Below are 11,152 nucleotides of genomic sequence, written 5' to 3'. Positions count from 1 at the left end.
CATGGCCGCTGAGCCTGCGCGTCCAGAGCCTGTGCTCCACAACGGGAGAGGCCACCACAGTGAGAGGCCCGCGTATCGCAAAAAAAAAAAAAAAAAGAAATAAGAAACAGCAATTGGGGACTTCCTTCGTGGTCCAGTGGTTAAGACTCCACGCTTCCAGTGCAGGGGGCCCGGGTTCGATCTCTGGTCAGGGAACTAGATCCCACGTGCTGCAACTAAGACCTGGCACAGCCAGATAAATAAAAACAAACAAAAACAGCAATTGGTGGGACTTGTGTTCTTCCTTGTGTGGATGGTCCAGCATTTTGACCCCTCCTTTTCCAAATGCCAGGAGGCCCCTCAGTCATTGTCACAAATAAAGAATGTCAGTATAGTTAAGTTCTAAAATATTAACTGCAAATGAATCTTTCAGATTCTTGAGATGCTTATCATTATTCGCTATTAAAAATGTTTGCCTCTCATTATTGTAAAAGTAATATACGCTCATTACAGAAAAGTTCAAAAGGATGGAGAAATAAAAATATCCCATTCTTCCACCCTCTCAAAGTTAACCACTTTAACACCTTGATGCATGTGATTCCACTTTTCAACCCACATATATATAAATAAAAATAGTATTGTGCTATTTGTTCTGCTTTGTAGTCTGTGTTTTCTCCTATGAATGTATCGTAAACAGCTCTCTACTGCTGATAAAGACATTTCTCCAACATTATTTTTGATGACTGGCAGATTATTTTATTGTCTAAATATACTATGATTTATTTTCTTAATCCCCTATTGCTGGAACTTTTGGTTGCCTTCCATGTTTATGATTATTAATAGTGCTGCCAAGAACCCCCTTGTTACATCTTTTCATAATCCTTCATTGTTTTCTTATGATAAACTCCTAGAGTGGAATGTGCATTTTAGGATCTTTTCACACTGACAAATGCCCTACCCCATAGCCTTCAATCTGGGTTGTTTTCATAGCTTTCCTTGCGGCCATTATTCAATCAATAGGTGCCATTGATAGACTTCAGTGGATGAAATCTCCTAGTTCTTTACTGTGATTATTCCTCGGAAATGACCTGTTTTGTCATTTAAGGACCACCCCGAAAAAATTGAGGTACAAAGACAAAAGAAATTTTTTAAACGTCAAGAAAAGTAAAAAAAATCCCTTAGAGACCCTCAGAGGTGTGCCGTAGAATCAATGTGGCTGATCGTTATGTCTCTTTATTTTATTTTTTTAAATTTATTTTTTATTGAAGTATAGTTGATTTACAAAGTTGTATTAGTTTCTGGTGTACAACACAGTGATTCATTTCTATCTGTCTCTCTATATATAGATATAGAGGTTTATATTCTTTTTCATATTCTTTTCCATTATGGTTTATTACAGGATATTGAATATAGTCCCTTGTGCTATACAGTAGGCCACCCGCCCCCCCCCCCCACCACCGCGTTGGCAACCACAAGTCTGTTCTCTATGCCTGTGAGTCTGTTTCTGTTTCATAGATATGTTCATTTGTGTTGTATTTTAGATTCCATATATAAGTGATATCATATGATATTTGTCTTTCTCTGTCTGACTTACTTTACTTAGTATGATGATCTCTAGGTCCATCCATGTTGCTGCACATGGCATTATTTCATCTTTTATGGCTGAGTAGTGTTCTATTTTATATATATATGTGTGTACCATATCTTCTTTATCCATTAGTCTGTTGGTGGACATTTCGGTTGCTTCCAATGTCTTGACTATTGTAAAAAGTGCTGCTGTGAACATAAGGGTGCATGTATCTTTTCGAATTATGTTTTTTTTTTCCAGATATATGCCCAGAAGTGGGACTGCTGGATCATATGGCAACTCTATTTTTAGTTTTTTGAGGAACCTCCATACTGTTCTCCATAGTGGCTGTATCAATTTACATTCCCACCAACAGTGTAGGAGGGCTCCCTTTTCTCCACACCCTCTCCAGCATTTGTTATTTGTAGCATTATGTCTCTTTAAATGCTATTTTCAATATGCTCATTATGTGTCTTTAAAATGCTATTTTGAAATACTACTTATTACTACTTAAGATGGAAAGAACTCATTCTAGATTAAAAACTGTATGGTTAGTGGGCTTCAAACATAATGCCCTGCATGCAGCTTTTGAAACATGGGACACCAAAGCTATTCACATAGGTCCCTTGCTGGTAAGCCTGAGGCAGCCAGTACAATCAGAAGCTGATCGCACATGTACCTCCCATGGAAGCTTCTAGAGCACAGTCATGTAAGGCAAGTCTTAGATTCAGAGTCCTTATGCTCATTGACTCACAGCCCTATTTATCTCTATGTGAGGTCAAAATACAAATGCCAAAATTTCACTTTCCCCAATTTTCCATTTTTGCTAATTGCATTTACCTTGCTCTTTCCCTTTTTCCCTATACATACTTGACATTTTAAAAAGGTGTTTTAGCCTCTGAATTTGAGCAAATTGGTCCACAGAACTCCCCAGTGAGTAGCAAACTCTGAGTTAATATTCACGGTGTCCTAAATGTTAACACAACCATAAAAGCAGCTTGGTTTTGCCTTGGCTCCAGCTAATTTTAAATTGTATTTACAGAGTTACTTACTTCTTTTCTTTAATAAGTCAAAATGTTCAGTTTGTTCAGCTATTTCACTACTATTCTTTACATATGACAGTTAAAATGATAATGGTAATTTTAAAAGCAGAGAATCCGTAGTAGATCTGTGTTTGGACAAGAGAATACTTTTCTATCAGAGGTGAGGCTCTTGTGGGCCTGACATTCTAGAATGCCTTTTTTAGTAAAGAAGAGCAAACAAATCTCTGGGACTATTGGAGAATGCCCTTTGTTTTAGTTTTTTAAAATGCTTTAAAAATGTAATACTCTGTGAGTGGGAAGGTGTAGAGGTCTGCCAATCAAAGTTGGGGTGATCGAACACAAAGTGTGCAGCATACTGTTGACTTTCAAGTGATTCTGAAAAAGAGTCACGATACATTATCAACAGTGAAATAAAGGCAGTCGTCCCTAGGTGTATGTGGGATTAAAATACTGTCCTTTTCACATTCATATTTTTCTTGCCCTTAATCCCTTCTTTGGAATTCCTCCAGAACACTCAGAAATACCCACCACCATTCATATTGTCATCCTTGGCCATGAAGAATAATAACAGACGTTTCTATCAAGATGATATTTTCATTAGAACCATTGCTGTTTTCTTATTTGTCAGAAAAATATATGAACAATGTCTTGTATTGAACGTGTATCCCGAATGTTCCAGAGTCATCACTCTGGTGTTTCTGTCACAGTTGTCTGAGGCCCCATTCTGTTTAAAAAGTCTTGTAATTTCCACATATCTCTTCTGGTTTTTTAGTGCCTAATCCAGTCGTCTGGCTCTGGACCACTGCTCTGCTCCTCCCCCTGTGGCCAGTGTCCCGCTCTTTTGTTTTTCTCTATCCTATTTCGTCCTGAGTGTGGATATAGACCCTTCCTGTAATCCCCCAGTAGAAAGTGAGGGCAGTCTATAATTTTTGAGGGTTTAGGAATATGGGAAGTGACTTAAATGCCCGAGGTCAGGATGGTAGACAGGATGGTTCTGAAAATCCATCACCCCATCCCTCACAGGAATGCCCACCTGGGCACATTTCTTCTTAGGCTCTGTTAACCACCATGTGCAGGACCTGCTTATCTTCTGTAAACAGGAGGCAGCCGCCCTTCCCGTACATGGCATGTTTATGCTGCCCTCACTGGAGTCCAGACCCAGCCTTGTACAGATCAAGAAAAAGGAAAAGGTTCTTCCTTTTAACTCGAGCTACCTCTTCTTTCTTTGCGTAAAAATTGTTCTCTTCCAAGGTTATGGTTACTTGAGCACATTTATTTCTTTTAGGGGCAGCTCCATTCCTATGACTTTGCCCTTTGACATATAAAAGACTTGAGAATTCAACGATCTGATGTCATCTGTTTCCCACAGTTTGGGTTAATGGCTTGGGTTTGGGGCTTTTGCAGAGGGGTCAAGTTTTGGCTTTGGCAATTCCAGTCTTCCAGCATGAAGGCGCTTCCTGTAGCCTATCTGGAGTCTATGTTGCGTAAATTCGTATTTTTTTATTATTATTATTTTTTTAATGTATTTATTTATTTTTGGCTGTGTTGGGTCTTCATTGCTGCTCACGGGCTTTCTCTTGTTGCGGTGAGCAGGGGCTACTCTTCGTTGTGGTGCGCAGGCTTCTCATTGCAGTGGCTTCTCTTGTTGCGGAGCACAGGCTCTAGGCGCATGGGCTTCAATAGTTGTGGCACATGGGCTCAGTAGTTGTGGCTCACGGGCTCTAGAGCTCAGGCTCAGTAGTTGTGGCACACGGGCTTAGTTGCTCCGCGGCATGTGGGATCTTCCGGGACCAGGGCTTGAACCCGTGTCCCCTGCATTGACAAGTGGGTTCTTAACCACTGCACCACCAGGGAAGCCCTAAATTCGTATTTTTCCTAAAGGAAACAATCTGCAGAAGCACAGGTCTCATGAAAAGCCACATCCAACTGATATTATTGAAAAAGACTCTTAACTTCCCAGTCAGGATCCTGTGCATTTTGGTCTTTCCCAAGGACAGCTAGAATACTTGCTTTACATTTGCACATCTCTGAGTGATGGGTCTAGAAGCATGTGGAGATAGTACGAGAAAAGAGGCCTTATTACCCATTAGTCTATACCAACGATTCCCCCCAGAATTTCTGTGAATCAAATAAATGTGAAATACTGGGTAAAACAAGATTTTTTTCAAATCAAATTTGTTTTAAGACTTTTGATTTGCTCTGTCCGTCATCATCTTTTAGGGAAAGTAAAATGTGTTTCACAAACTTTTCGACCATTAATTTTTTTCCCCACAAAGAGCTACTTCTCTAGAATTCTAGTCAAGGTTGGATGGATAAAGATGAGACCCTTGCCTTCTTTGATTAAGGACACACAGTTTATATCCCATTACTAAGGCAGCTTAGAGTTACATTTCTAGCTTGCCCCAGGGAATAGGAGGAAATCCCAGAAATCCTGTTATCTGGCAGCTTTCACAGGCTGGAACAATCTGTCCCACTCCAGATGACTTGCCCAGTGAGCCCACTGGACACAGCAGACCCAAGCATCCGGGATCTCCAGTTTCCTACCTTGTTCTCTCGTTCTTTTCTTTCCTCATCCTGAAAGTTCAGGCACGTACATTTGAGAAATTTTCCCCCTCTTACCTGTCACTTCAGAACCTTTCTTAATGGTTCACTGCATTAAAAAACTTTTTTTTCCAGAAGGCCTTTGAAGGACCACTGTACCACTACTTAACACTTGAGATTTGATCTTTTGGGATAAGGCAATGACTGTGTAATGCCTGGGTTCCGGTGACGATCACCCAGTAATTTATTAGTAGTCAATGATTCATTCATGCAAAATACAAACATATAAACATAGTCATACTACAAATGTTAATATATAATACCTGCTTCAGGATTCCCTCAATCATCCTACATCTTCAGATGATGAATCTTGTGTAGTGACCATAGACTCTTCCTTTCTGGGTGAAAGGTAAACACTGGACCCTATAGGTCAAGTTAATTCTATGTCAAGAAGGCATGTGGTACTCAAAGTGCAATTTCTAATCCTAGCTGCTTTACTTTAACCTTTTGGAGACCTGTAGACTGACCTATCCTCAAGAAATATGGATGAAGGACTAATGTGAGAGAACCAATCTATACTAATAAAACATTGGGGTGTAGTGTCCCAGTTTCCGCTAATAAATGTGTGCTCACACATGTCCTCTCATTTATCACAGGTATTTTATTTAAAGGTGTGGGGAAAACAAGATATCTACTGAGTGGGATGTATGTGTCTCAGTAGACCCCACGGGACAAAATGAAAGTCCAGCTGACCACTCATCCGTCAGGTTGTCGATCTTCTCTGTCACAATGTTGAAGAGTCCCATCTATGGTCTTGTTCTGTGGTGGGATTAAAGAGGAAGAGCTGTTGTGAGGAAGAAAGAGAGAGAAAAGTTGCAGGAAAGTCGGTGAATAGATTTCCCCTGGAGTAAATCAGCTGTTTACACAAACACTTTGATCTGCTCTTATTGAGTCAACTTGAATGAGAACTAATTTTTTGGTGGTCTTGAATTTATAAAGCTCACCCATGAGGAAATAGAACAACGGAGATTTTTTTTTTTTTTTTTGCGGTACGCGGGCCTCTCCCTGTTGTGGTCTCTCCCGTTGCGGAGCACAGGCTCCGGACGCGCAGGCTCAGCGGCCATGGCTCACAGTCCCAGCCACTCCGCGGCATGTGGGATCCTCCCGGACCAGGGTACGAACCCACGTCCCCTGCATCGGCAGGCGGACTCTCAACCACTGCGCCACCGGGGAAGCCCAACAATGGGGACTTTATTTCACTTACTTGTCATTTCCCTAGTGACATTATTTCTAAAACTTGCCAATGACAGAAACCTAGTTAGAATAAGAGAGTTTGGCCTCCTCTGTCAGAACGAAACAGGAAGTGTCAGGAAAGCAAGGGGGTGGGGATTTCCCCACTGCTGAAGATAAAGAATGCAACACATTTAAGGTTGTTTAGTATTAGTAGCAATCTTTTTTTTTTTTTTTGGTGCTTTATCAAAACTGCTATACAGCACTTAACACATTGCATTAAAATCTTTTATTTGCAGTCTTCAGACAGATTTGTGAACAACTGGGTCACACCAAAAGACTTAATGTAGAAATTTATAGGTCTAGAAAAACCTCCAGTTTTCTCTCACATGGACTGTGAAGTCTCTCAGTACCATGGAGATGCACCCACAAGAGACGTGTGGCTGAACACAGTACGTGGCAAGGAGGCAACCATGAAAAGAATATGGTCCCCGTATCGGTAACAAAGCAACCTGACTAATGGTTACTTACATCAATAGAGGTTTGCTTGTCTCACATAGCAACGTGAATGGATGCTGGATGTTGGTTCAGCAGCTCAGGAGATATCTGGGATGCCCAGCCTTTCCTTCACTGTGGCAAGATGGCTGCTGCAGCACCAGCCATGAAATCCACATTCAAGGTGATGCCTGGGTAAGGTAGTGCAATTGTTGCCCCTAGTACTTATTCATTCATTCATTCACTCATTCAGCAACTATTGACTGAGCCCCGGCTATGTGCCGATACTAAACTAGGCAAGGGGAATAGAAAGATGCTGAAGAAGAGGAGTAGAAAGAGGAACATCATATGTTTCTGTTCTTTTTATCAGGTCAGCAAATGCCTTCCTAGGAGCATTTCCCTTATGTTTCATGGCTATGGAATGGATACATCCTGCCCTCTCCCCCGTTCAATCACTGGCAAAGAGTAGTTGGAAGACAGCAGCCTTACACCAGTCACAATTCATTTTCTGAGGCTAGGGGAGGGGCTGTTCTTCCCTAAGAACATGTAACAATCATAATTCCTGAATTTTATCTGCAAATGTTGCCCCTAGTACCCATTCATTCATTCATTTATTCAACAAATACTTATTGAACACCTGCTAGGTACCAGATACAAGTTAGGTACTGGGGATAGAGAGGTGCATAAGAGTTTCAGTTTTCTATAAAATAAAAACAATGCAAATGAATGTCTTGTAATGCAATGTGATAAGATGAATTAAGGTGATATTAGGAGTGGAGAAAAGCCCAGAAAGAGTTATGAATTTTTCAAGCACAGAATAGAGGGAGAGATTGAGATAAATGAAGACTTCCTAGAAAAGGGGATATTACAGCAGGCCCTTGGGGGTAAATGGGATTCCACAGAGCACAGACAGTTTGAAGGTAGAAGAGAGGCAGTGAGGGACTCAGGATGCCCTGAGCTAGTTGCAGTGATCATGGGGTTGTCTGAGTCTTTATTTCCCCATGGAATTCAATCTTTTGCCTAAGTTTGTAGGTTGACAGTTCATACCACTGGTTCAAGGAGTGTGAAGCAAAGACTAGAGGGTAAAGGGGAAGGCTGATTTTACTTTGGAGTCTTCTCTCTGGACCAATAAAAAGGCTTCTATTAACAAAGTTGTGATCTCTTTAACCTTTCTCTTGTCCTGCCAAACTAAGAGACAGGAGAGTTAAAGTTCTCCATTTGGCACAGAAAAATCAAACCTTTTAAAGAATCAGAAGGGGGTGCACCATTCGCCTCCTACATTTCTAACCCGTCACCCTCACTTCAGTAACTTTGTGGGCCTAACAAGGCACATAAGGAGCTCAGTCTGTCTGTACAGAGAGCTTTCCAGCCGCAGGCTCCACTGCTCACAAGAAACGGGAAGGCCTAAGGTTTCCCATTATATTCATGAGGGGGCTTCAGGGTAAGAAAAGGCCCAGGATCTGTCTACATTTTAGGGAAGTCCAAACAGTGCCAGACGAAGGCCTCCAAGTTCCCCCAACTGCTGCTCCACAAAGGACCTGGTTGGTCTTCTTTCGAAGCCTAATCCTTCTGTCAGTAGCGGTTAGGGATCTGAGCACACACTGCTTCAGAAGCACTGGGTTATACCAGCCCTTTTCTGAATTAGTCCATCCGCAAGCCCTTTAGAAAGCATGGGGTTATGACATCTGACCTTAGAGAAACCAAGTGACGTCTGACCTTAGAGAAACCAACTCTACGTGACTCTATTTTGGGTCTGACTAATGAAAATCCTCTTTTGAGGGAGAAGAAGGATCTCTAGTTTTAGGATGTATCTGAGGGTCTAGGAAAAGATTAACTCTGACAGTTTTACTTTGACCTAAAGATGTAGCTTTAAAATATTCTTGATTTCTTTAAAAGGTAAATTAAAGGTGGTTTTGAGGAGCACCTTGAATTGGAGTCAGTATTGGATACTGTGGCCTGGTAGAATGACGCCAAAGCTCAAAATCCCCACATGGCTTTCCTTGGGCTAAAAGAAAGGATGTCAAGTTCACCAGGATGGTCCTCAGCATCAGAGGTTATAGATGCCTGGCAACCTGGTGGGCAGGAGATTTCCTTGGAGACCAGAGAATCCAGAGGCACCAACTCTTCTCTCCAGCACAAGTCTGCATGAGGCCACATTCTCCTCCAGTGAACCCAGTTATCGTCATGGAAATTCAGCTGATAGTAATAAGGGAGACAGAAAGAATACCGGGCAGACTGAGAGACTGAAAATACGTCTTCCTGGAGAGAGTGAACAGTATTTAAAGGGATTTTAATGGTAGGATCAGACTAAGTTTTGAATGGCATAAAACAAGAAGTTATTTTCCCCACCAACCACAAAGTGTGAGCTCAAAAGGAAGATAAGCTAGAGACAAAAGGACAAAATTATACTCCCTTCGCACAGTTGAGTTACCGCGTGAGTTACATTTGCAAACATGATACAAAAAGATGAACAAAATTCTATACAATTCCAAATTCTCCAGATCTAGTTTCCAAATTTTAAATAGGAAAACTGAGAATAACAGTGAAAGAACGTTAGTAGAAATCCAGTTTTATAAATCACAGACAATGAAGAACATTCTCTATTATAAAAATATTTTTATATAAGTTAAGCTATTTCATACCCTAAATAATTTTTTCCATTTTACTGTTTAATTATATATTTGGCATATTATTGAGTATTTTAAAATAAATTTTAAATTTCGGAATAGTTTTATATTTGCAAAATAGTTGCAAAGCTAGTACAGAGGGATCCGATATGCCCCTCATTATTTCCCCCATTATTCACATCTTACATTAGTGTGGTGCGTTTGTCATAACTAATGAACTGATACTGATACATTATTGTTATTAAATAAAGTCCATACTCTCTTCAGACTTCCTTACTTTTTACTTAATGTCTTTTTTCTCTTACAGTATATTATTTAGGGTATCCTATTACATTTAGTGATCATGTCTCCTTAGGTTCCTCCAGACTATGATAGTTTTTCAGGTGGTTTTCCTCGTTTTTGATGACTTTGACAGTTTTAAGGAGTACGGTCAGGTATTTTGTAGAATGCCCCTCAATTTGGGTTTGTCTGATGTCTTTCTCATGATTAGACTGGGGTTATAAGTTTTTTTGGAGGGGGGGAAGACACAGGAAAAGCACCATTCTCATCACACCATATCAAGGACACATAATTTCAACATGACTTATCACTGCTGCTGCTGACCTTGGTCGCTGGGCTGAGGAAGTGTTTGTCAAGTTCCTCTACAGGTGTGTTATCATTTCCTCTTTGAGTACTGCACTCTTTGGGAAGGACTGTTTTTTCATAATCATTCTCTTGGGTGTTGTCTCACTCTTGTCATTTTATATCTCCTCTCTCTCTCAGTAGGAAGCTGGCATTCTGTGTAGGAATAAGAGAAATATTTGCCTTCTGTGCTCTTTTACTTAGAAGTTATAGAAAAGTAAAGAAAAGCTTTTTGTCACTTGCTAGAGGGTAATAGAAACAATTAGTTTCCATTTAGAGAAGTTCCTTTTTAGAGAAATATTTTAAAAATTTCTCTGTATATATAATAGGACATACGGAATTTATTATAAAGGCTGGTAATTGGATCACCGTGAGGGTAGGTATTAATGGAAGTGCCAGTGGACCAGGTGATGAGGTCGTTACATCTCTCTACAAGAGTGTGGCCTTTCAGGACAGTGCTGGGGGATGTTTTATTGTGCTTTATCATTATTTGAGCATCCCTATAAACTAATGTTTCCACTTTTCCGAGAACCAACTGTAAGACCTTAAGTCAAACCATTTCACCTTTTTCAACCCTCAGTTCCACATTGTCATACAGGGAGGCTATTACCTGTGTTACCAACCTTAGTGCATCTTTGACAGATGATTGTGAAGTTTGTGTGTAAGGCTGCATTGAAAAGGATAATGCAGGTGTACAGTCCCTTAGCCACAATTCTGAAATTAATTTTTTTTCTCAAAACTGGATGTTATTTCATAACTCTCTTGGCAGCAAAACATGGCCTGACCTGATAGGAGGCTATTGACACCTTTTACTTATCTCACTTAGTACAAACATTTATACATTTAGCTGCATAAATGTGAATGTGTTTGATTATGGAGTGCTGCGCAGACTCCAGGGGGATGTTATATATGACACACATATTCAATTATAAGTCTAAATTCCTAACACTTCTGAAACACATCTTGTGCAAAAGGGTTCAGATAAGCGACTGCAAATCTCTAAGTCTGGTATAATTATTATTTCCTTGTCATTAAGTAGGACCTTTCTC

At 40.4% G+C, this 11,152-nt stretch overlaps 1 long non-coding RNA gene across 1 annotated transcript; it reads right to left on the bottom strand.

Annotated features, from left to right (window-relative positions):
- Window positions 1–5,785: 5,785 nt before the first annotated feature.
- LOC141279081 (uncharacterized) lies at window positions 5,786–8,880 on the bottom strand. Its single transcript, XR_012332834.1, has 3 exons — window positions 8,780–8,880; window positions 6,892–7,046; window positions 5,786–5,974 (listed from the first exon to the last, which is right to left on the bottom strand). It is a non-coding gene; the product is annotated as an uncharacterized lncRNA (long non-coding RNA).
- Between the last annotated feature and the right edge of the window lie 2,272 nt (window positions 8,881–11,152).

This window comes from Tursiops truncatus, chromosome 7 (assembly GCF_011762595.2).
Source record: "Tursiops truncatus isolate mTurTru1 chromosome 7, mTurTru1.mat.Y, whole genome shotgun sequence".
In the NCBI taxonomy this organism is placed as follows: domain Eukaryota; kingdom Metazoa; phylum Chordata; class Mammalia; order Artiodactyla; family Delphinidae; genus Tursiops; species Tursiops truncatus.
This window is presented reverse-complemented; position numbering and strand designations above follow the sequence as displayed.